This window comes from Panicum hallii, chromosome 7 (assembly GCF_002211085.1).
Source record: "Panicum hallii strain FIL2 chromosome 7, PHallii_v3.1, whole genome shotgun sequence".
NCBI lineage: Eukaryota > Viridiplantae > Streptophyta > Magnoliopsida > Poales > Poaceae > Panicum > Panicum hallii.
The window spans coordinates 1,442,708-1,468,557 of record NC_038048.1 but is presented as its reverse complement, the minus strand read 5'-3'; the positions used below and the strand labels follow the sequence as shown (position 1 = coordinate 1,468,557).

The 25,850-nt window shown below is 51.9% G+C and overlaps 1 pseudogene; it reads left to right on the top strand.

The window, feature by feature from the left end:
* Window positions 1-14: 14 nt before the first annotated feature.
* LOC112901134 lies at window positions 15-2,829 on the top strand (annotated as a pseudogene).
* The last annotated feature ends 23,021 nt before the right edge of the window (window positions 2,830-25,850 follow it).

Sequence of the window (25,850 nt, the reverse complement as noted above, 5' to 3'; positions counted from 1 at the left end):
GCAGGCCATCCCGATCCACCGCGTCCGCCGCCGTACCCGAGAAAATGCCGGCCTCCACCGGCCACCCCCTCTACGACTACGATCCCAAGCCTCCCGCTTTCCTCCCCCTCCCCCTCCCCCCACGCACCCCAACCCCGCCGCCGCCTCCTCCCCGCTCCTCGCCGCCGCCGGCCGTCCCGCCGCTCTTCTTCCGCTACCTCACCGCATGCCCACGCTGGTCCTCCTGGGTCGCCGCCGCTCTCCGCGACCCCTCGTTCACGCCCGCGCTCGCCTCGTCCGACATCTCCGACGCCGTCGCCGCCTCCACCGCCGCCATCGCCCCCGACCGCGCGGCCCTCTCCGCCCTGCTCTCGTTTTGGGATTCGGGTACCCATACGTTCCGCCTACCAGCGGGCCCGGCCACCTTCACCCTCGAGGACGCGCTCGTCCTCGCTGGCCTGCCCCCCACGGGCGCGCCGCTCTACCGGCCCCTCGCGCCGGAGGAGGAGGACCTCCGCGTCCGCCTCGTCGTCGAGAGGGAGAAGATCAGGGAGCTCCACCCATGCGCCCGCGCCGCGCGCCGCGTGTCGCTGGAGGTGTGGCTCGAGTGGTTCCACGGCAGCGGCATACGCCCAGGCGAGGACGATGAGCTGCGCCGCCTCGGGTTCCTCGCCTACTGGCTCGCCTTCTTTGTCACGCCACAGATGCGGCCGAGGGGTGGCGAGCTGCCAGAGCTTGCCTTCGCACTTGCCGCGAGGCTTGCTCTTGGCGAGCGCATCTCCCTTGGCCCGGCCATGGTGTCAAATCTATATGCGGATATGGATAAGGTTGTTACTTCCGCTGCGGCCGATGGCGTGAGTGGCCGTGTAGATGTCTGGGCGCCGCTCTGGCTGCTGCAGGTCTGGATGTGGGAGCGCTACAAGAGGCTGAGCCCGCTGCCGCTCAAGGCGCCACAGTTCCCTGTCTCCAATGTCCGGGCATTGCACTGGAGCAGGAGGAAGAGGACGACCACACCCGAGGAGGCCCTACAGGTATTGCAGGACGAAGCATTCTTCGAGTGGAGGCCCTATCAGTACAACTCCCTCAACCATAAGGAACCCAAGTGGTTCGACGTCGACACGGTTTTGGTGAGCTGTCGAGGTAAAGCTAAGCCGGAGTGGTTGCTGGATTACATTGCTGTTATCAGTCAAGCAGTGTTGACCGGGTTCCATGGCGATGGCATGGGCAATTCGGTGCTGTACAATCCTCACCTTGTTGCGAGACAGTTTGGTTATGATCAGGCTGCTCCTTTGTGTATTGTCGGTGAGTTTGACTTTGAGGGAATTGAGATGTGGATACCAGGTATTGGTAGATACGGGATGCCTAGTGAAGATTATGTTGCATGGAGCAGCGGTGAGCAGTTCGACGGGCATCAAGTTGATGATCGACATGGTTGCCTGGTGGTCCAAGGCCATGAAAATGGGGCTGGTTCGTTGCAACTGAATGTAAATAAGAAATGTGCTATAGTGCCAGTACTTGATCAATTTACACGAGACACCAGGAGAGAACACGACAGTTACATCGGAGAAAAGCAGCTGGGGCAAATGGATAATGGGAGTCTTGAGAATAAAACAAAGGTGATTGTCCTTGGCCTTAGAGCTTGCGATAAGGACAGCAGAACTACTTCAGCTAAATGGAAAAAGGACAAGAAACAAAGTGGAGATAAAATTGAGGATGATGGGGTTGACAATAAGATGAAAAGAAAAGTCAGAAGTAACTCGAAAGGGAGTCCATTGCAATTGGAAGGTCAGAAGTGCACTGACCTACGAAAAGATCTAAATTCTGACTTTAAGAAATGTGAGGAAGTGGCACGACTCGACAGTGATGATGAATGCATTGTTCTTGAACAGCCTGAGAATAAATGTGAAGTAATAAATCTGGATGAGGAGGAGGAGGAACAGAGTGCCTCTGATCATAATATGCAACTTGTCCTAGAACTAGAAGAGTTTGTTCGGTCTGGGATTTTCTCACAATGGGAGGAAAGTGAAGATGAAGATGAAGATGATTTAAGTGGGAGGAAGCGAGAGAACCTGAAGAAAAGCTTTGATGACCCTTATGCTGAAGCAGCCATGAGGGAGTACCCTCTGTTCTTCGAGCTCATTCCCCAGAAACCACATTACAGAGGTTTCATTAATAATGACGAAGCTCTAGGAGAACTAGCTTACAGTGGACTATGGTTTTTGCTAGTTGGCTTGGCTAAGGAGGTTCTCAAGACGTCACGTGATACACATGCTTCTGAAATTTCATGTTTGATGAAAAAAGCCCAGCATTTACAGCAACTGGGTTTCAATGTGAAGCATCTCATTGCACGCTTAAAGGAGCCACCACATCAGGCTTAGGAATCTTCAAGATTGTAGAGCAAGGCTTCAGCATGCTCCTGAGAAAGAGGAAGCCACCAGAGTTGAATCTCTTTCAAGTTATCTGAGTTAACTGACACAGAACGATGGAGAGGCATGTGGATGAAAAGAAGCAAGCTTTCATTTATCTGCACATGATGAATTCGATCTAGTCAGTTTGGAAAAGGAAGTACAAACTGCTGAAAAATATTGTCAGGCAATGAAGGATGAAGTGGCTACGATGAGAATGAAGTAGTTTCTGGAGTTTAGATCGTTCCATTGTCCACTCTTTTCATTTAAGCGGTTACTTTCTTTCTGACATAGAGCTTGCTTGTTATCTATTTTGTATCATCAAGCATGCCTGTGGGTAGAATATAACTATTTTACTTTCCAGAAAAGTGTGCCACGATTCAGGATCATATTTCAAATGCCAATATCCTGATAATATCTGTCTGAGACATTCCAATCACTTTAAACAAACATGGGTGGTGAAGGTTTCACCATATGCTAATGGTATTATGAGTATATAATACAAGTCTCTGCCAAGAAAAATAATCCATTTTGTCATCATCAGATCAGAATTCAAATTAATATTACTTATCAAAAGTCTAAATCTGAACTCTTAATGTCAGTAACCAGTAGGTGTTCTCCTGTGTGCAGCAGATTATATTGTGGTGAAGATTACTATTATGTAAGACACTTCTTTCTAGTCCTAAAGCTAATTTTGCTTCTTATCCAACTTCAAGATATATATACTGATGCTGGAAATAACTGTGGTGATTTCTCTCCAGGAGATTAGTCATCAGGCAATGTTTTTAATTTCTAGTTCTTGCTTTCTAGCCAATAGATTTGTGTTCGATTTCTGTTCCCATGCTACAGTATCAATATGTTTTTTTTACTTTTGCTATAAAAATAGTCAGTGCTAACAACTTTTCAATATTTAAGTATAGAAGCACTATTTAAATTAAAATATACTCACCAATAGAAAGGAAACACACTGGCAATACAGTAAAGTGCTGTTTGGTTTGTTGTTTTGTAATGTTATCAGCTCACACTGCAAAGCAATTTCGATATTTTTTGTTTGGTCACTGGTAAATGTAAATGGGGGATGATTATTGTGATGTTCTCTAGAGGCCAAGGTCCTTGTGCCCAAAGCTGATGTGTCGGTGCGGCGCTCTTATTGGAGCTCGGCGATGGACATCTTCAAGGACTCCACGGTCTCGGTCAGAGATTTGACAAGAACCGCGAGTTCAGCGGTGGTGGTTTCCGCAATGGTAGAAGGAACGGGAGCAGCAGGTGTTGGGTTGAGCGGCTGTGTGGGCGATGAGGATTGGCTGGAACATGATACCAAAGTTTTATGGCGTCGATGGATAGGCAATGGTGGAAGTGGAAGCGGTGAACCCTGGCTACGCACAGCATAGCCGCCGGTAGAGGAGGAGTGAGGTTTTAGCCCTCGGCTCCCTATTTTGTTAGAGAAGATAGAGATAGGAAGAAGATAATTGTATTGCTTGATTTTTTTTCTGGGTGCCCTGCTGCTTACATAGCCATCTGGCCAACTAATCCCCTTCAAATCACTCTCAAATCTTCCTTAATAATCTCAGCTAACCTTCCAAAGAAAGTACCGGCTAATTGTGCAGCAAGAAATCCTCTCCACAGGCATCATTCTAGCCACTTTCCTGGTTAGATGGGGCTAATTTCTTGGCCATAAGGGTGTATCTCTTACCCCACATGACATCTCTCCCCCCTCGACAAGCAGCTCGTTCGTGAGGTGGAATTGTGGGTAGCACTGGACGAAGGAGTCAATGTCTTCTCCCAGGTGGCTGATGAAGGAGGTTCACCTTGCCACTGAATGAGCACCTGGCGTACGCCTCGTGCCAACTGGGCTTTGACTGCTGCTGCCGGAGCCGGGATTGTTGCACCGTGATGCATCAGCGGCATTTGCGGTGCAGACGCTGGGGGCTGACCGTGGAAACGCTTGAGGAGGCCGACGTGGAAGATGTCGTGAACGCGGGCGCCCGGTGGTAGCTGTAGGCGAACGGCGACCACATTGATGACCTTTGCAACTTGATATGGCCCGTAGTAGTGAGGGCGGAGCTTGCCCGACGTCGCGGTGGGCAGAGAGAGCGGGGTGCGATGGCGCATGCGCAGCTAGGCCCAATCCCCGACCTTGTAGGACACCAGCCGGTGACGCTAATCGTAGTAAGATTTGTAGACCGTCTAGGCTTGCTCCAGTCTGTAACGGGCATCCACCGGCAGCTCGTCCCGCTCAGCCATGGTTTTGGCCACAGCCGCCACCCTGGAGTCGCCCTGCTCGTAGGAGCGGATTGTGGGAGGGTCGCGGCCGTACACCAGCTTGAACGGCGTGTCCTGTAGGGATGTTTGAAATGCCGTGTTGTAGGTGTATTCCACCCAAGGGAGCCACCTTAGCCATTGGCGTGGACGATAACCTGTGAAGCAGCACAAATACATGGTGATCACCTTGTTGGCAGCTTCGGCTTGTCCATTTGCTTGCTGGTGGAACAGATGGTCATGTGCAGCTTGACGCCGGAGAGGGTGAGAAGTTCCTTCCAGAACGTCAAAGTGAACGCCGGGTCGCAGTCGGAGACGATGGACTGCGGGATGCCGTGCAGGTGGACAATCTCGGCGAGGAAGACCTTGGTGACTGTTTCGTTGGTGTAGGGATGGCCCAGCGGAATGAAGTGGCGGTATTTGGAGAAGCGATCCACCACTGTTAGGATGACGGACCTGCAGCCCACCTTTGGGAGACCTTCGATGAAGTTGAGGGCGACATCGGCCCACACCATGGGTGGCATCGGAAGGGGAAGGAGAAGGCCGCCGGGGAGCAGGTGCTCTGTCTTGTAGCGTTGGCATGTGAGGCAGCCCCTTATAAAATCCAGCACAGTTGAGCGAAGATTAGGGGCGTGGAAGTCGTGATGCAGGGTCCGTTGGATTCCCTCGTGCTTGTCATTGTGGATGTCGGCCACCAGATCGTGGAGGAGCGTGGACGAGGGGGGCACGTAAAGCTTGGTATTGAACGTGACCATCCCGTCCACGAGAGCCCAGGGCGCGGTGCGGCGGCCTTCCTGGATATCTTCTTGTAGCGACACGAGTGCTGGGCCGGTGAAGCGTCCTCCCATCAGGGAAGACTTAAAAGTGTTACTTTATCAGTCCCAGGAGGCTGATAACACTTTTAGTACATCAGATGGTACATCACCGTACAACTCTTCGCGGTAATGGGCAGTGAAGCGCCACTATCGCGAGGATTACAACTAAAACCCATACTACTACACTAACTACGAAAAGGGAATCATCAGAGTCTTGCACCATGCGGAGCTCCAACGGTGACCTCACCCACAGGCAAGACCGGGTGCAGGACGGAACCCTACTCGACGTCTTCGGGGATGTAGTCGGGATCTTCCACTAAGTAAGAATGGGGTGAGTACGAACGTACTCAGCAAGTCCAATCACACCCGCGGGGGGGGGGGGGGGGGAATAACAGTGTTAAATGCACAGAGAAATCAAAGAATAAGGTTGTGGTTTCATTTGCGGAGGAACTCGACTTTATGCAAGGGTTCGTTTAAAACATTTTTAAAACAAGTCGTTAAGCATCAAGGAGCACATGGTGTTGATCCACACAGGATCCAAGTTTAAAACTGCTACCGGACTCCCCGTCCGTCGTAGCACACGGCACAGCGGCCGGACATTTTCCAAACAACCCACACCAGTCCAACCATTCCCAGAGGGAAACACTAGTTATGTGACCACACCGTAACTTGCCCAGTACCGTGGGCACGGCTATTCGAATAGATTTTCAACTCTGCAGAGGTGTGCAACTTTACCCACAGGTGGGGTACCACAGCACGAACACCTTAGTGCCGGTGCAGATCCCATCAAAGCCCTTACCCACCTTAGCTAGACCTGACTAGCCACCACGGGATCTATCAAGGGGTCATTCGACCTATCACCGAGGTTTAACTGGGGCATAAGTCACACAGAGCTTATCCCGTCTCCTTGATCACCCGTTGCTCCCAGCTCTCCTGATGGCTATCAGACTAACTAGTGGGGTTAGGCCAAGCCGTTGCCCATACAATGGTCAAGTGGTTTGCACGACAGGAAGCTAGGTGAGACGACACATCAACTCGGTCCTTAGGGGTGACAAGATGGATATCTCCCTTCCACGCTCAACCACACAGGTACGAGCACACCAACGGCAATTCACACAGAAATGCCATCCATCCCGTCTAACTCACTTTTCAAAACCACATTTTATCCCTTCCCACACGCACACACACTTTCTTTGCAAAACCAGGTGGTCAAGGTATGGTTATCACAAGTAAGGGTGGCTATCCTACCATGTTTTCAGCACACAAAACCATGCAATTTTATAAAACAGGCCTCTGGGTTGTGTTTATAAAAACTAGGACAGAAACATGCATCAAAGGGTGGAGTTGAACTTGCCATCGTCAAGTCCTTGCAGGAGGTCCTGATCGAAGCACTGTCCTTCGGGTTCGGGGTCGCAGAACTGGTCCTCGGTTGCTTGGTCGCAGTCGGGAACTTCCTCGTTCACTCCGTGTCCTACGACGCAAACAAACAGGCATGCAATCAAGTGAGAGAACTAAAAGCTTTTATCGTTGAGCTTGAATCAGAAATAATTTAGTTACGGAGGTAGGGGTAATATTTTCGGGTGGTTTCTTAATGGCGTGGTTAGAACTATAGTAGAAAGGGTGTGGTAAAGTTTCGGGTCAATCGGAGGTCGTTTCGCGCATAAAATGACGCGCTAAAGAGGGTTTTAGGGTTTAAACGGGGTCCAGGGGCCTATTCGTAACTATATATGGTATGGAAAGGACTTGGTCGTAATTTTTAGAGAATGTTTGAGGCTCATTAAAAGGTGGTGGAAAGTTTATTTGATATTAGGTTTATATGGTGGGGGGGTGTACTTTGGATTATCAGAAAGGGCAGGGTTTCTTTCGCGAACAAATGTAAAGAGTGAAAGGCTCTTGAGAGAAATAGGGGAAAGGCAGGGGGTTTTGGGCAAACTTGCCCTCCTTCTTCCTCCTCCCATTGATAGAAAACAGGGGAGGGAAGGGAAGTTCGGGCGCCGGCCAAATCCCGGCGGCCGGGGCCCGGGGTGGCTGGGGGCTGAGGGGGAAAAGGGAGAGGGGGAGGAGGGGAGCCGATTCCCCCACTCACCACGGGCTGGGGTGGAGCAGGGAGGTGTGCCCACGGCGGGCGGCGGGCGGCGGCAGAGCCAGAGGCGGCGGTGGCGCTGCGAGCTTTGGGGAGGGAGGCGCGCGGTGGCTAGGGCGTTGGTGGTCGTCGGGGCTACGCGGGGGCCCTATTTATAGCCCGGGGGAGGCGGTGGAGGGGTGGTCGCGACGGTGGCCGGTGCGGGCGCCATTAATGGCGCCTCGGCCGCTTGCTGTCGTCGTGTGCGGCGAGGGCGTTGAGGCGTCGTAGGGCACGTGGGAAAGGGGCTGTGCGAGCACAGAGCGGGCGCGCGCGCGGGGTGCGGCGGGGAACAGCAGCGGGCGGCGCGGCTGACGACGGGCGGCGCGGGCCAGGGGGCGGGGCGGTGCGTACCGCAGCGTGCGCACGGGGAGGCAGTGGCCGGGCCGGGGCCAGCGACGGACGGCGCGGCGTCGCGGCGGGCGGCTCGGCCGCGCTCGGGGGCGAGCACGCGCGTGCGCGGGCCAGGCGCACGGCGTGATGCGCGGACGGCGCGGCACGGCGCACGTCCACGCGGGGCACGCGGGGCGGGCGCGTGCGCGCGGCCTGCCGGCGTTCGGGCACGCGGCAGGGGAAACAGGAAAGAAAGAGAGAAGGGAGGAAGGGAAAAAAAGAAAGAAGGAAGGAAAAGGAAGAAAGGAAAAGAAAAAAGAGAAAAAGAGATTGGGGAAAAGAAATGGGAGAGAGAAAAAGGAAAAGGAGAGAGGGAGAGAGAGGGGGGGGCGTGTCGGCGCCGGTCGCGGCGGCGACCGTGGCCGGTCGGCCACGCGCACGCGGATTTCGCGCGCTGCACGAGGAGCGCCGGCGCTAATCGCGGCGGGCGGTCGCGCGTGAGCGACAAGCCATCGAGCGATGCGGAACGGAACAACGATCCGGTTAGGGTTAGGGTTTTGTCGTCGAACCATTTTTTTTACGAATTACTCTAGCGCGTGAGCGGTGCGGGATGGGACGGCGGTCAGGCTCGCGTCGGCCGTCAGTGTGACGGTGAAACGGAGAGAGTCAGGGTTTTACGACGAATGAATTTTCGGTCAGGACACTTTAACGCGTAGTTTAAATTTGAAATTTTCGGGGCGTCACAAACCTACCCCACTTAAATGAATCTCGTCCTCGAGATTCGGCTGATTCCTAAATAGATGGGGAAACTCCTTCTTTAGCGCCTCCTCGCGTTCCCAGGTTGCTTCTTCTTTGCCGTGTCTGCTCCATTGAACCCTGCATATCCGCACCTCAGAGTTTCTTGTCCTTCTAGTGATAGTGTCCAGCATTTTGACCGGTACTTCCTGGTATCGCAGATCCGGTTGCAGGTCTATTGTTTCCACCGGCACGTGTTCACCTTCGGGCACTCTCAAGCATCTCCTTAATTGCGAGACGTGAAACACTGGATGTATATCCGACATTTCTTCTGGTAACTCCAGTTGGTATGCTACTGCTCCGACTCTCTTTAGAACCCGATACGGTCCAACGTATCGAGGGGCCAATTTTCCTTGCACTTGAAATCTTCGCGTCCCCCGAATGGGCGAGACTTTGAGATAGGCAAAATCTCCTGGGTTGAAGCTTATTTCTCGCCTTTTCTTGTCCGCGTAGCTCTTTTGTCGAGACTGAGCTGCTTTCAATTTCTCGCGGATCTCCGCTACTTTTTCTTCTGCTTCCTTTATAAGTGCGGGCCCTACTAGTGCACGTTCTCCAACTTCCGACCACATCAAGGAAGTTTTGCACTTTCTTCCATAGAGGGCGTCGAACGGCGACATGGCCAAGCTGGCTTGATAACTATGATTGTACGAGAATTCTGCATAAGGCAGACTCTGCTCCCAGTCCTTTCCGTAGGTCAGGACGCATGCTCTCAGCATATCTTCCATAATCTGATTTACCCTCTCGGTTTGACCATCCGTCTGTGGATGATATGCGGAGCTGAAATCTAACTTGGTACCCATGGCTTGATGCAAGCTTTTCCAGAATCTAGAGGTAAATTGGGTCCCTCTATCTGAGACAATCCTGCTAGGTACTCTGTGTAGCTTGACTATGTTCTCCACATAGAGTTTAGCCAGCTTTTCTCCACCGTAATTAGTTTGTACGGGTATGAAATGTGCCGATTTAGTGAGTCGATCCACTATTACCCATATGGAATCGTGTCCCTTCTGTGTTTTAGGTAGACCCACTACAAAGTCCATCCCTATCTCATCCCATTTCCACACCGGGATAGGCAAGGGTTGCAATAATCCTGCCGGTTTCTGATGTTCGGCTTTGATCCTTTGGCATGTATCACAATGTGCCACAAAGCGTGCAATATCCGCCTTCATTCCATTCCACCAATACTTTTGCCTTATGTCCATGTACATTTTGGTGGATCCTGGGTGGATGGAGTAGGCCGAGTTATGGGCTTCGTCCATGATTAATTGCCGGAAATCCCCATTCTGGGGGACACAAATCCTATCCTCGTACCATAACGTTCCCTTATCGTCCACTCTGAAACCCGGTGCTTTTTTTTCTCCAGTTTGTTTGCAAATCTTTACTAACTCTTGATCCGATCCTTGAGCCTCTCTGATCCTATCCTCTAGTGTTGATCGGACGTTCAGCACCTGGCTGGAACCTCGAGGCACAACGTGCACATTTAATCGTGCCATTTCCTCTCGTAGGTGGTCATCCTTGGGTCCATAGGATTTTCGGCTTAAGGCATCGGCTACTACGTTTGCTTTCCCGGGGTGATACTGAATTTCCAAATCGTAGTCCTTGACCAACTCCAACCATCTCCTTTGCCTTAGGTTTAAATCCGGTTGGGTGAATATATACTTCAAACTCTTGTGGTCGGTGTAAACCTCACACTTATTTCCAATTAGGTAGTGTCTCCAAATCTTAAGGGCATGCACTACGGCTGCTAATTCCAAATCATGGGTCGGATAATTCTGCTCATGAGTCCTAAGTTGGCGGGAAGCATATGCAACGACTTTCCCGTCTTGCATCAGTACACACCCTAATCCTTGTTGGGATGCGTCACAATAAATGACAAAGTCCCGATGAATGTCCGGTAGGGTCAGCACTGGGGCGGTTGTCAACCTTTGCTTCAATTCTTGAAAACTTCTTTCACAATTTTCCGTCCAGGCGAACTTCTTCTCCTTCTTAAGAAGTTCCGTCATGGGTCGGGCTATCTTAGAGAATCCCTCAATAAACCTCCGATAGTACCCGGCTAATCCAAGAAAACTTCTGATCTCACTAACATTAGTTGGTCGCTGCCAGTTGGATACGGCTTCGACCTTCTCTGGGTCCACTGCTACACCTTCCGCGGTCAGAATGTGACCAAGAAAAGCTACTCTCTCCAGCCAGAATTCACACTTGCTAAATTTTGCATATAGTTTATGTATCCTTAGCTTTTCCAACACTACCCGCAGATGTTGTTCATGTTCCTGAACACTCTTGGAGTAGATAAGTATGTCGTCGATAAAGACTACGACAAACTTATCCAGTTCGTCCATGAATACCTTGTTCATGAGGTTCATAAAATAGGCAGGGGCATTGGTTAGTCCGAAGGACATTACGGTGAACTCAAACTGCCCGTAGCGGGTGACAAAAGCTGTCTTAGGGATGTCACTTTCTCTAATTTTGAGCTGGAAATATCCCGACCTTAGGTCGATCTTGGAAAAGTACTTGGCTCCTTTTAGCTGATCGAACAGGTCATCAATCCTGGGGAGGGGGTACTTATTCTTAATGGTAACCTCGTTCAATGCTCGGTAATCTACACACAACCTCATACTCCCATCTTTCTTCTTGACAAACAGCACTGGGGCTCCCCACGGCGACGAGCTTGGTCTAATGAAGCTAATTTGTTGCAGTTCTTCTAGTTGCTTCTTTAATTCTGTCAACTCAGAGGCTGCCATCCTATAGGGTCTCTTGGCTATCGGAGAGGTTCCGGGGATAAGGTCTATGACGAATTCTATATCCCTGTCCGGCGGCATACCGGGAAGCTCTTCGGGGAACACATCTGGGTATTCGCTTACTACCGGGACTCCTTCTAAGGGCTTGGCTTCCAAGCTAAACACCATTGGGTCAAACTTACGGTCCCGGGTATGGCAGATCACTTGGACTCCTTCGGGGTTTGTTAGGTGTACCACTTTGTCGGTACAGCCTATGAGACCATTGTGTCGGCTTAACCAGTCCATTCCAAGGATCACGTCTATTCCCCCAGACTTAAGTACTACCAAATCTGCTAGAAAGTCTACCCCACTTAAATTGATCCTTACCCGTGGACAACCTAACTGACAGTTAATGTCGCCTCCAGGCGTCCGGGTTAATAGGGGTGTTTTTAGTAGCACTGTAGGTATTCTGTGTTTTTCCACAAAACTCGAGGATATGAACGAGTGCGACGCTCCAGAATCGAATAGTACTGTTGCCAGAGCTGAGTTGACTAGGTACTCACCGAGCACTACGCCTTGAGCCTCTTGAGCCTCCTGCGCGTCGATGTGATTGACGCGGGCTAGTCCAAATGATTGCTGCTTCATCTGCTGGCTGTTGTCGCTGTTGCGGATGGGCACTCGGTTGGCACCGGTCAAGGCTGGTCTGGGCCCATTCACCGTGTTGGAGAAGGCCGATGTTGCCGGCTTATTCTTGGCATAAGGGCAATTGGCGATGAAGTGCCCTGTCTCACGGCAGTTGAAACAGGCCCTAACATTGTTGTTGTCGGAGGCGGCCAGGCTTGTGTTGCTCTGCGGGGCTCTCATGGTATTTTGACTTTTAGGCTGTGCTTCAGGGGCCCGTGGTCCTGTCACTTGGGACTGAGTCCTATACTGCATTGGGGCCTGAGATCTTGGTGCAGTGTAGCTGGAGTTTCTCGGCCTTTGGAAGCGGTCCTGTTGGCGGGCCTTACTTTCCAGGAATTTGCGTTTATTATCCTTCCTCTCCTCGGCTTTGGCCCTCTCCGTGAGGATAGCTTTGTTCATCAGGGTGTTGAAGTCCGGATAGATCTGTGGGGTAAGCAAGGTCCGGAGTTCTGGGCTTAATCCCTTCTTGAACATGTCTTGCTTCTTATCGTCATCGCTCACTTCTTCCGGCGCATATCGGGCCAATTCTATGAACCGGTGGGTGTACTCTTCCACCGTCATGTTTCCTTGTTGTAGTGCGTGGAATTCATCCGCCTTGCGCTTCATGGTGGCCGAAGGGATGTGGTAGCGGCGGAACTCCCTTACAAATTCTCCCCAGGTGATGGTAGAGGCATCCTCGGCTGCGGCACAATAGTTTTCCCACCAGGATAATGCTGTTCCGGTGAGCTGGTGGGCCGCTAGAAGGACTTTGTCCCGGTCCTGGCATTCGAATGGTTCGAGCTTCTTCTGAATCACTCGCAACCAGTCGTCTGCATCCAACGGGTTGCAGGATCCAGCAAAGGTGGGCGGCTTGGTTCTTAGAATGGCCGTCAGCTTGTCGTTCATATTCTGCCCTCGTGGCTGCCGGTTAATGAGGGCATTCGCCAGTGTTTCCAGAATGAGGGTCTGGTTATGGATTATCTGCGCCAAGTCTCCGAGGGGTGGGGGTGGTGGTAGTTGTTCTCCTTCTTGACTTCCTCCTCGGTTCTGGCTTACTTCTTGTTCTTCTTGGGGAAGATCTTGCTCAACGGGCTGTGCTCCGGTACTAGCGGCTACGGGGTTCCAGCCACGGGAGGCCCTCGCGACGTTCCGAGGGGTCACCTGTTGATTGGGGTTACGATTATGTGATGTTTAAGTCGTTTAATTCATATATATAAGGCAGAATCTACCTTCTGCCAGTACCCATATAAACAAGTAGCACACAACAAACCAGCACACAACATCACAAGCAACAAGCACCAACTATTTTATTACTGCAGGGAGGGTACAACTTAGGGGTACGACTAGGTCTCGTGCTACTCGGCCAGGGTCTTGTCTTAAGGGTACGTCGTAAACAGAAAGGCTGGGAAGGGGCATCACTGGGATGGCGTCGGTCACTCTACTTGCGTGGTGTGCCTTCTTCCGGGGCGGGAAGGGTGAGAGGTCCTCGCTCGCCGTCTTCTGGGTTCCCATCGGTCAGGGGTTGCATTGCAGCATCCCCTTCGTCGGCGGCAGCGGAACTTTCAGGGTTCTCGGGTGGGGCTCGTGTGCTTCCAAAGAGTGATCCCCACCCTATGACGGGTGTCCCGAGTAAAACATGGTCTTCCCCAATTGCCGGGACTGGTGTTCCACTTTGGATCCAATCTTGCATACGCCGGTCTCGGGCCTGCCTGAGGCTCTCTTGGGCGACTGCTTCGCTACTGACCGCGGCTGCGGCTCTCGCCTCGGCGTGGGCGGCTCGGATCTGCTGTAACCTTACTGCGAGCTCTGCTTGCTCGGCTCGATGGGTCTGTTCCCTCAGAAGGTTGGCTTGCTCATCAAAGAGTTGGTCCAGGGCGGCTAGGTATGTAGCCACTTGGTACAGGGGGCCTTCTTCGTGGTGACGTCGTTCCAGGTTTCTCATGCGTGCCTCCCAGACTGGGGTTCTGATGGCCAGCGGAAAGAACTTCGCTGGTGTGGGGGCGAGGTGTTCTTCAAAAATCCGGCACAAATAACGGAGTGCTTTTCTGATGGCCAAGGGGTAGGTGTCTTGGTGTCTAAACCCCGTGGCGGTCGCTCGCCAAGGCTGAATGTCGGGGTAGCGGTTGCTCCTGGCGATGACCAGGATCACCCTGCAGCGGGGGGTACCATGGTGCTCGTACTCTCGGCTGTAGTACCTTGGGCGTTCTGTAACGCCAAGGTCCTCTAGGGTGTTGATTAAGAGGCCGGGAAAGCCTGGTGCTGCTTGGCAATCGCCCTAGGTCCATCCTCCCTCCGCCATCTGAAACATGAACAGGGTAAATAGTCTAGCACAGATACAAAAGGGAGTGGATAACATTTATTATTGCAACACGGGGATACAGTTTTCATGGGCACGGGGTTATAGGGGTCGGGTTCTGTAACACCCTAAGGTAATTTCCTCAAATTTTAATTAATTTATTTGGGGCTCGAATGAATTTTCCAGGGTTTTCTCTAATTTATCTCGTATTTAAAGTAATTTTATGACGCAAGAAAATAAAATTAATCATAAGATCAACTTGATTGTGCATTCATGCTGGTGCATTATTTTAATTGTGTTGGGTTTGAATTCAAACTTATTTGAATTCAAATGGCTTTGTTTGAATGATTAGAGTGTAGAAAAAGAAAGGGAAAAGAAAGCAGCCCAACCCCAAACCTTTGGCCCAGCCCAATTCCCCTTTTTCCCTCTCCTCTCCCTCACCCGCGGGCTCTCTCTCTCCCTCTCTTCTTTCCTGGCCCACTTCCTCCCTCGGGCCCTCCTCTTTTCTCTCCTCCTCTCCCCGCACGGCCCAGCAGCCGGCCCGTTTCTTTTCCTCAGCGCCAGCCCGAGCGCCCCTCCCTTCCTCTTCTCTCTCTGCCAGGCCGGCCCCACCGGTCAGACGCTCCTTCTACCAGCGCCCGATCCCCCCCTCTCCTCTGTTTTTCCCCCCCCGCCGGCCGGCCGCTTGGCCGCTGGCCGTGGCCCCTCCCCTCTGCGCCTCTGGGCCCTTTCCCGAGCCGCGCGCCGAATCGTTCCCCCACCCGGATCCTTCTAGAAACCTGGCCGCGATCGGATTAGATCGAGCCGTAACGGGACCGCGGGGAGCTCGGGGTCCGTTGTGACCCGCACGCCGAGGCCGCCCTTCTTCCCCTTTCTTAGACCCGGCCGTTTCCCCGCGTTCTCCCTCAGCCACGCCTCTTCCCCCCACTCCTGTTTCCCGAGACCCTACGCCACCGCACCGCCTTCGGATTTGAGCCGCCGCCGCCTCGAGCCTCTGCGCTACCGCGATTCGTCCCCGGCGCCTCGATCCCCGGCCTCCAACTGCCGTTGCAGTACCCCGGAGTGGTAAGGAAGCAGCTGTGCCCCTTTTCTTCTCCTATTCCCCGCTGTTAGCGCGCTTTCTCCGTGCCGCCATGAACCCGAGCCGCATCCGCCGTGGAGAGCCCCTACCCGAACCCTAAATCGCCTTCTTGATCGACTAGAGGTGTTCACCAGGTGGCGCGCTAGCTCCCAGGCCTAATCCCGTTCCAAATGGAGCCCTGAGGGCCGAGTTTGCCCAGCTCCGGCGAGCCTCCGCCGCGGGAGCCGAGCTCCGGTGGCCGGCGCCGCCGTCCCGAGCGCCCATCTGCCCGAGCCGTAGGATGCGGGGCGAGCGGACGAGATTAGATCGAGCCGAAGTAGATCGGAGCCGCCGGATCGCGATCCAACGATCTGGATTAGAAGATACCGGTTCACCCTTGCTTGAATCTGAGCCGTCCGTTCCTGATCCGGCGCGTGAGATTTGATTTCCATCATGATAGGCCCTGGCGCGTTAGATCCCGATCGGACGGACGAAAACCGCGCGTACCCCTTCGTTTAGCAGATCTAATCTGAGCCGCCCGAGGAGGATCCAACGATTCAGAACAGAAGGTACCGCTTCAGCCCGCTTCTTTTGCTAAAGAACCCCCGGGTTTTCTAGGAATCAACCCGCAGTCCTATTAGTTCAAAAATAAATTACAGGCAGGTCCTTTTCTTCCCGTTTGACCCCCTGGCTTCTCTGGATTTTGAACCCGCCGTCCAAGCCATGCCTTTTCACGTGGTAGCCCTTGAGTCTATGCTTTATTTACGTTTTAGTCCTCGGTTTTTGTTCAGAAGCCCCTGGAAGTCCTGTTTTTCTTACAATTAGGTCCCTGGATCCTGTTTTAAGCGCAGTTTTCACGTTTTAGCTCCGTTTTAAGTGTTCTTTATATGCACGCGATCGTTGTAACGCGTAGAATAGCTTTAGACTAGTTTTGTATGCTGTTTCTATGTGATGTTGTACTGTTTTCTTATAGTTTGTTCTTGTCATGCATGTGTGTATGTGTGGGCTATGTTTGATGATCGTGAGTAGACGCGGAACCTTTGGAGCAGTACCAGGAGCAGCCGTCTTCCGAGCACTTCGAGCAGCAGCCGGGAGAGTACGAGGAAGGCAAGTATAACATGAACTTCCTATCACTTTTAAATACAATTTCATACTGCATTTTAATACTGTATACCCATAAGGACCTCCTAGCCACCTTTATATCCTTATATATATCCTATGGGTTGCATTTTTGGTTAGTTGTGCTAGGTTGCTGCGCTATAACGTATCTGGGTCCTTTTTAATTAATTGGATTAATGGTCTTATGCAACTTAATTCTGGAGCCGACCCTCTGTGCTGTGTGCTTGAGTGGTTCGTGCGTCCTTAAAAGATGTTTTTGTTAGAAACATGGTTTAGGGGGCCAGCACGGTGCTTAGTGCTTGGTTGGCCACTCTCCATAAGGACCGGTTCATAGAGCGACAACCTGGGACAACCGCGCAACCACAAGACTGGTATGGGACGGTCTTGACTTACTAATTAGGTCATTTTGGTTCGGGAGTAACTTACCTGCGTGGGCAAGAGGGGTGGTAAGCTTCAATGGTCCCTGCTCCTCCGGCTTGGTCTGTGCTGTGTGTCTTGTACCCCCGGAGGTGGGCCCCATCGTTGCTGATCCAGAATCCTTAGCGGTTACACCTTACCAACGTGTCCTTTGTAACGGTCTCGTAGTGTGCTTGCTAGCCATCTCACCTAAGGAAGTGTGATGAACAACTAGCGTAGCTCACGACTTGTGGGTAAAGTTGTGCAACCTCTCGAGAGTGTAAAACTGATATATCAGCTGTGCTCACAGTCATGAGCGGCCCAGATCCTCCTTTTGATTAGTGGGGTTATCAACCTTTGACGAGGGCGATTCCCCGGGTGGTTTTGGTTTGGATGGTTCTTAGTAGTTCTTAATTAATATTGATTAATTCTTATGCAATTTGGGTTATGGTAACTCATCCACTTGTAGTAATTAGCTTTAATAAAATTTGCCAAGATTAAAAGCTAATGCAGTTGAGTCAGCTAACCTTAGAGCCTCATGCTCGTGTTATACTTGTTGAGTACTAGTTTTGTACTCACACTTGCCTCTCTACTCTTCTGTTCCCTTTCGGATATCTTCGATTGCTGCTCAGTGCCCGGCAACGTGGAGGACTACGTCAGCGGCTTCGACGACTTCTAGGCGTTTGTCTCCCAGTCGACGTCCCTGTGGCGCCCAGCTCTTCATGTATTCATTTTACGCTTCCGCATTCCTTGAACTGATTCTTGATTCAGTTGTAATAAAGATATTCATTTATTAATTTATACGCTTTTATTCGTGACATGTGTTGTGATATCTTGATAATCTGTTGTATATATGCGTGACTTGATCCTGGCGCATATATGATTGCTCGATTTATGTTCTTATAAATCGGGTGTGACAGATTGGTATCAGAGCCGTGTCGACTGTAGGACGAAGCCTAGATAGAATTGGTGGAGTTTAGGGCTTCGGTTCTCTTGCTTGCCTCCGCAAATCTTCAACCATCATTTTTCTGCTCCTATTCCTTGAGTCTTAAGCCCTAGATTTGCTATCTCCCCCGTCTTTTCTGAGAAGTAGCTTGAGTTTTCCGTAGACGTTGGCCTGAGTCGCCTAATCCTATAAGTTATAAGTTTAAGATGTCCCGATGGGAATACGCTAGAACGAGTGTGTTAGTCGAGTAGTGTGAAAAACTCGACTAAGTTGTGAATGTTGAATGTTTGTTATTGTGCAAATGCTTGATTTGGATTTTTGGTTGATTGCATAGGCTAGTAGTTAAACTTGTTCATGCAAATCGACCTAACCCAACTTGAACTAAATAATAAAATTGAGTTAGAACGTTGGGGGTAAAACCTATATTCCTTTCTTTCTGACATCTCCTTCCGAAGTTCATTTCCGCAGCTGCACCCTATCTTTTTCTCATAAATTTCGTTTGTTGCAATCAGATGGTGAACACCAGGCGCACCGGTTCCGGTTCTGACCAGCAGGAGCAGAACAACCAGGGTACTGGTCAGCCGCTGCCGATGCCTCCACCACTGACCCCGGAGCAGTTCTTCCAGCTCCAGATGCAGATGATGGCTACCCTGAACAACACCGTTCAGGCTCTGCAGCAGATCCATGCTCAGCCACCGCCTCCTCCGCCGCCTCAGCCCCGTGACAGGCGTGCGGATTTTCTGAGAGGTCACCCGCCGACCTTCTCTCACGCCACGGACCCACTCCAGGCGGACGACTGGCTTCGTTCGGTGGAGCGCCAGTTGGTTGTTGCGCAGTGCGACGACCGGGAGCGAGCCCTTTACGCCGCAGGGCAGCTGCGAGGCTCCGCTCTTGACTGGTGGGAGTCCTACCCAGCTCGGGATCGTGACGCTCTCACGTGGGACCAGTTCCGTGAGCGTTTCAGGAACCATCACATTCCTGAGGGCATTATGAAGATGAAGCAGAAGGAGTTCCGTGCCCTTAAGCAGGTAAAAATTTAAGGGAATCTTCTACAATTTCTTTTGAGCTTGATCTATCCTTGACTTCTTTCGTAGACCTGACCAATTGAGCGATTTCTATCCTTGTTATCTGTGTTCGTTATTTCAGGGATCTATGACGGTGACGGAGTACCGTGACCGCTTCCTTCAGCTTGCCCGCTACGCCCCTGCCGACGTCGCTCGTGATAGCGACAAGCAGGAGTACTTCAAGGAGGGACTGGATGATCACATCCAGTATGCGCTGCTGAACCACCGCTTCGACAACTTCAACCAGCTGGTTGATGCGGCCCTCAACACCGAGCGTAAGCGCCGGGAGATTGAGGATAAGAAGAGGAAGATGGCTCCATCCTCTTCGGGCAGCAACACTCGTCCCCGCTATCAGCATCCACCTCAGCAGCAGCAGAGGCCGCCCCAGCAGTACCAGCAGCGGCAGCAGTACCCGCCTCGTCCTCAGCAGCAGCAGGCGGGACAGGGTCAGAGGCTTCCAGCGCCTCCGGCTCCACCAGCTCAGAGGCAGGGAGCGCCCACTCCTCCTCCTGGGCAGCAGGCTCCGGCACTTCCTCGAGTGTGCTTCCACTGCGGCGAGCCAGGGCACTATGCCAACGTCTGCCCCCGGAAGGCGCAGGCAGGACAGCAGGGCCGTGCAGCACAGCCCAAGGCCCCAGCTCAGGGCAGGGTGAACCACGTGACGGCCGAGTCAGCGGCCGAGGCTCCTAACGTGGTTATTGGTACGTTCATGGTTAATGCCCATCCTGCTACAGTGCTTTTTGATACTGGTGCTACACATTCTTTCATCACCCAGTCTTTTGTTGAGCATCATGGTATTCCTACTAGCACATTAAAGAGGTGCATGATAGTATCTTCACCGGGGGGGCAGTTGAGGTCTCATGTCTTCTGTCCCAGAGTCAGTGTGGCCATAAGGGGGGTAGATTTCAGTGCAAATCTGATGGTGCTAGACACCAAGGGTATTGATGTGATCCTCGGGATGGAGACTCTTGCTAAGTGGGGAGTCCGGATAGATTGTGCTCAGAGGACGGTTCTTCTGTCAGCACCGGATGGTCAGGAGGTCACTGTTGGTGCCACAGAGCCTTCTGGATTTCTTCATCAGATGGAGGCTAGACCCACGGATGGTATTCGCGTGGTGTCTGAATTCCCGGATGTCTTTCCGGATGATTTGCCAGGTATGCCGCCTGATCGCGACATTGAGTTTTCTATTGATCTCTTGCCTGGCACAGCTCCTATTGCTAAGAGGCCCTATCGTATGGCTCCTGTCGAGCATGAGGAGGTTAAGAAGACTGTTGACGAGTTGCTAGCTAAGGGTTATATCCGTCGCAGTTTCTCTCCTTGGGCTTTTCCTGTATTACTTGTAGAGAAGAAGGATGGTGCGAAGAGGATGTGCGTCGATTATCGGGATCTGAATGCAGTCACTATCAAGAACAAGCATCCATTGCCCCGTATTGAGGATCTCTTTGATCAGCTCCAGGGTGCTTGTGTATTCTCGAAGATTGATCTGCGTTCGGGTTATCATCAGCTGAAGATTCGTCCTGAGGATATTCAGAAGACGGCATTCACCTGCAAGTATGGGTTATACGAGTATACGGTCATGTCCTTTGGCTTGACCAATGCTCCGGCTTTCTTCATGCATCTGATGAACAAGGTTTTCATGGATTATCTGGACACCTTTGTGGTGATATTTATTGATGATATCCTAATATATTCCAAGTCAGAAGCGGAGCATGAGAAGCATCTGAGGCTTGTGTTGCAGAGGCTCAGAGAGCACAAGCTGTATGCCAAGCTCAGCAAGTGCGAATTCTGGATTGACGAGGTCCCTTTCCTCGGTCATGTGATCTCCAAGGGAGGTATTGCTGTGGACCCCGGGAAGGTGAAGGATGTGCTTGACTGGGTTGTACCACAGACGGTGAAGGAAGTCCGCTCTTTTCTGGGCTTAGCAGGCTATTATCGGAGGTTCATTGAGAATTTCTCCAAAATTGCGAAGCCTTTGACTTCCTTGCTGGAGAAGGGTGTGGATTTCTCTTGGACTGACGAGCGTCAGAAGGCCTTCGAGGAGCTGAAGAAGAGGTTGACTACGGCGCCAGTCCTTACTCTGCCAGACCAGAGCAAGAGGTTCACAGTGTATTGTGATGCTTCGAGGGATGGTCTTGGTTGCGTTCTGATGCAGGAAGGCAGAGTGATAGCTTATGCTTCGCGGCAGTTGCGCCGGCACGAGCTGAATTATCCCACTCATGATCTGGAGTTAGCCGCAGTTGTGCATGCTCTGAAGATATGGAGGCATTACTTGTTTGGGCAGAGGTGTGATATTTACACCGATCACAAGAGTCTCAAGTATATTTTCACTCAGAGTGAGCTGAATATGCGGCAGAGAAGATGGCTAGAGTTGGTCAAGGATTATGACCTAGAGATCCACTATCATCCGGGCAAGGCTAATGTTGTAGCAGATGCTCTGAGTAGGAAGAGCTATGTTAACTTGGCCGTGGCTTTTCAGATGCCTCAGGAGTTATGCGAGGAGTTTGAGCAGTTGAGTCTGGGTTTCTTGCATCATACCTCGGGTACATCGTTCGAGGCAGAACCCACTCTAGAGGCTGAGATTAGGCAGCATCAGAAGGAGGATCAGAAGCTGCAGGAGATTCGTGAGTTGCTCAAGATGGGCAAGGCTCCTCATTTCAGAGAGGATGATCAGGGTACCCTGTGGTACAAGGGTCGTATATGTGTGCCGGATGTGAACGATCTCAGGAAGCTGATTCTGAGTGAGGCTCATGATACAGCATATTCTATCCATCCAGGCAGCACGAAGATGTATTACGATCTGAAGGAACGATTCTGGTGGTATGGGATGAAGCGTTCCGTTGCGGAGTACGTGGCTATCTGTGACACTTGTCAGCGTGTCAAGGCAGAGCATCAGAGGCCAGCAGGGTTATTGCAGCCGTTGAAGATTCCAGAGTGGAAATGGGAGGAAATCACTATGGACTTCATTGTTGGCTTGCCTCGTACTCAGAAAGGGTACAACTCCATATGGGTAGTAGTGGATCGGTTGACGAAGGTCGCTCACTCTATTCCGGTGAACACTACTTACTCCGGTGCTAGACTTGCAGAGTTGTACATCTCCAGGATTGTCTGTCTGCATGGTGTTCCGAAGAAGATTATATCTGATCGAGGAACTCAGTTCACTTCACGGTTCTGGGAGCAGTTGCATGATTCGTTGGATACGAAGCTGCGCTTCAGTACTGCTTATCATCCTCAGACAGATGGGCAGACAGAGAGAACCAACCAAGTGTTGGAGGATATGCTTCGAGCCTGTGCTATTCAGTATGGTACCAGCTGGGATAAATGCCTGCCGTATGCAGAGTTTTCTTATAACAACAGTTATCAGGCCAGTCTGAAGAAATCCCCGTTTGAGGCTCTGTATGGTCGGAAATGCAGGACTCCGCTGTATTGGGATCAGATTGGTGAGAGGCAGGTATTTGGTCCGGATATTGTTGAGGAGGCCGAACAGCTGGTACAGCAGGTGCGAGAGAACCTGAGGGTCGTTCAGACTCGTCAGAAGAGCTATGCGGATGTGCGTCGTCGAGATTTGACCTTTGCAGTGGGTGATCATGTATATCTGAAGGTCTCGCCGATGAGAGGAATCCGCAGGTTTAATGTACGAGGGAAGCTAGCCCCTCGATACATTGGTCCGTTCAAGGTGTTGGAACGGAAAGGTGAGGTGGCATATCGTTTGGAGTTGCCTCCGAATCTCTCGGGGGTGCACGATGTGTTTCACGTGTCTCAGCTGAAGAAGTGCTTGAGGGTGCCAGAAGAACAAGCACCAATAGAAGGGTTGGATGTGCAGGAGGATCTGACCTATGTTGAGCATCCGGTAAAGATTCTGGAGACATCTGAGAGAGTTACTAGAAACAAGAAGATCGAGATGTGCCGTGTTCAGTGGAGTCATCACACGGAGGATGAGGCTACTTGGGAGCGAGAAGACGAGCTGAGGAAGACATATCCCGACCTCTTTGCTAGCTAGCCTATCTGAATCTCGGGACGAGATTCCTGTAAGGGGGGTAGGTTTGTAACACCCTAAGGTAATTTCCTCAAATTTTAATTAATTTATTTGGGGCTCGAATGAATTTTCCAGGGTTTTCTCTAATTTATCTCGTATTTAAAGTAATTTTATGACGCAAGAAAATAAAATTAATCATAAGATCAACTTGATTGTGCATTCATGCTGGTGCATTATTTTAATTGTGTTGGGTTTGAATTCAAACTTATTTGAATTCAAATGGCTTTGTTTGAATGATTAGAGTGTAGAAAAAGAAAGGGAAAAGAAAGCAGCCCAACCCCAAACCTTTGGCCCAGCCCAATTCCCCTTTTTCCCTCTCCTCTCCCTCACCCGCGGGCTCTCTCTCTCCCTCTCTTCTTTCCTGGCCCACTTCCTCCCTCGGGCCCTCCTCTTTTCTCTCCTCCTCTCCCCGCACGGCCCAGCAGCCGGCCCGTTTCTTTTCCTCAGCGCCAGCCCGAGCGCCCCTCCCTTCCTCTTCTCTCTCTGCCAGGCCGGCCCCACCGGTCAGACGCTCCTTCTACCAGCGCCCGATCCCCCCCTCTCCTCTGTTTTTCCCCCCCCGCCGGCCGGCCGCTTGGCCGCTGGCCGTGGCCCCTCCCCTCCGCGCCTCTGGGCCCTTTCCCGAGCCGCGCGCCGAATCGTTCCCCCACCCGGATCCTTCTAGAAACCTGGCCGCGATCGGATTAGATCGAGCCGTAACGGGACCGCGGGGAGCTCGGGGTCCGTTGTGACCCGCACGCCGAGGCCGCCCTTCTTCCCCTTTCTTAGACCCGGCCGTTTCCCCGCGTTCTCCCTCAGCCACGCCTCTTCCCCCCACTCCTGTTTCCCGAGACCCTACGCCACCGCACCGCCTTCGGATTTGAGCCGCCGCCGCCTCGAGCCTCTGCGCTACCGCGATTCGTCCCCGGCGCCTCGATCCCCGGCCTCCAACTGCCGTTGCAGTACCCCGGAGTGGTAAGGAAGCAGCTGTGCCCCTTTTCTTCTCCTATTCCCTGCTGTTAGCGCGCTTTCTCCGTGCCGCCATGAACTCGAGCCGCATCCGCCGTGGAGAGCCCCTACCCGAACCCTAAATCGCCTTCTTGATCGACTAGAGGTGTTCACCAGGTGGCGCGCTAGCTCCCAGGCCTAATCCCGTTCCAAATGGAGCCCTGAGGGCCGAGTTTGCCCAGCTCCGGCGAGCCTCCGCCGCGGGAGCCGAGCTCCGGTGGCCGGCGCCGCCGTCCCGAGCGCCCATCTGCCCGAGCCGTAGGATGCGGGGCGAGCGGACGAGATTAGATCGAGCCGAAGTAGATCGGAGCCGCCGGATCGCGATCCAACGATCTGGATTAGAAGATACCGGTTCACCCTTGCTTGAATCTGAGCCGTCCGTTCCTGATCCGGCGCGTGAGATTTGATTTCCATCATGATAGGCCCTGGCGCGTTAGATCCCGATCGGACGGACGAAAACCGCGCGTACCCCTTCGTTTAGCAGATCTAATCTGAGCCGCCCGAGGAGGATCCAACGATTCAGAACAGAAGGTACCGCTTCAGCCCGCTTCTTTTGCTAAAGAACCCCCGGGTTTTCTAGGAATCAACCCGCAGTCCTATTAGTTCAAAAATAAATTACAGGCAGGTCCTTTTCTTCCCGTTTGACCCCCTGGCTTCTCTGGATTTTGAACCCGCCGTCCAAGCCATGCCTTTTCACGTGGTAGCCCTTGAGTCTATGCTTTATTTACATTTTAGTCCTCGGTTTTTGTTCAGAAGCCCCTGGAAGTCCTGTTTTTCTTACAATTAGGTCCCTGGATCCTGTTTTAAGCGCAGTTTTCACGTTTTAGCTCCGTTTTAAGTGTTCTTTATATGCACGCGATCGTTGTAACGCGTAGAATAGCTTTAGACTAGTTTTGTATGCTGTTTCTATGTGATGTTGTACTGTTTTCTTATAGTTTGTTCTTGTCATGCATGTGTGTATGTGTGGGCTATGTTTGATGATCGTGAGTAGACGCGGAACCTTTGGAGCAGTACCAGGAGCAGCCGTCTTCCGAGCACTTCGAGCAGCAGCCGGGAGAGTACGAGGAAGGCAAGTATAACATGAACTTCCTATCACTTTTAAATACAATTTCATACTGCATTTTAATACTGTATACCCATAAGGACCTCCTAGCCACCTTTATATCCTTATATATATCCTATGGGTTGCATTTTTGGTTAGTTGTGCTAGGTTGCTGCGCTATAACGTATCTGGGTCCTTTTTAATTAATTGGATTAATGGTCTTATGCAACTTAATTCTGGAGCCGACCCTCTGTGCTGTGTGCTTGAGTGGTTCGTGCGTCCTTAAAAGATGTTTTTGTTAGAAACATGGTTTAGGGGGCCAGCACGGTGCTTAGTGCTTGGTTGGCCACTCTCCATAAGGACCGGTTCATAGAGCGACAACCTGGGACAACCGCGCAACCACAAGACTGGTATGGGACGGTCTTGACTTACTAATTAGGTCATTTTGGTTCGGGAGTAACTTACCTGCGTGGGCAAGAGGGGTGGTAAGCTTCAATGGTCCCTGCTCCTCCGGCTTGGTCTGTGCTGTGTGTCTTGTACCCCCGGAGGTGGGCCCCATCGTTGCTGATCCAGAATCCTTAGCGGTTACACCTTACCAACGTGTCCTTTGTAACGGTCTCGTAGTGTGCTTGCTAGCCATCTCACCTAAGGAAGTGTGATGAACAACTAGCGTAGCTCACGACTTGTGGGTAAAGTTGTGCAACCTCTCGAGAGTGTAAAACTGATATATCAGCTGTGCTCACAGTCATGAGCGGCCCAGATCCTCCTTTTGATTAGTGGGGTTATCAACCTTTGACGAGGGCGATTCCCCGGGTGGTTTTG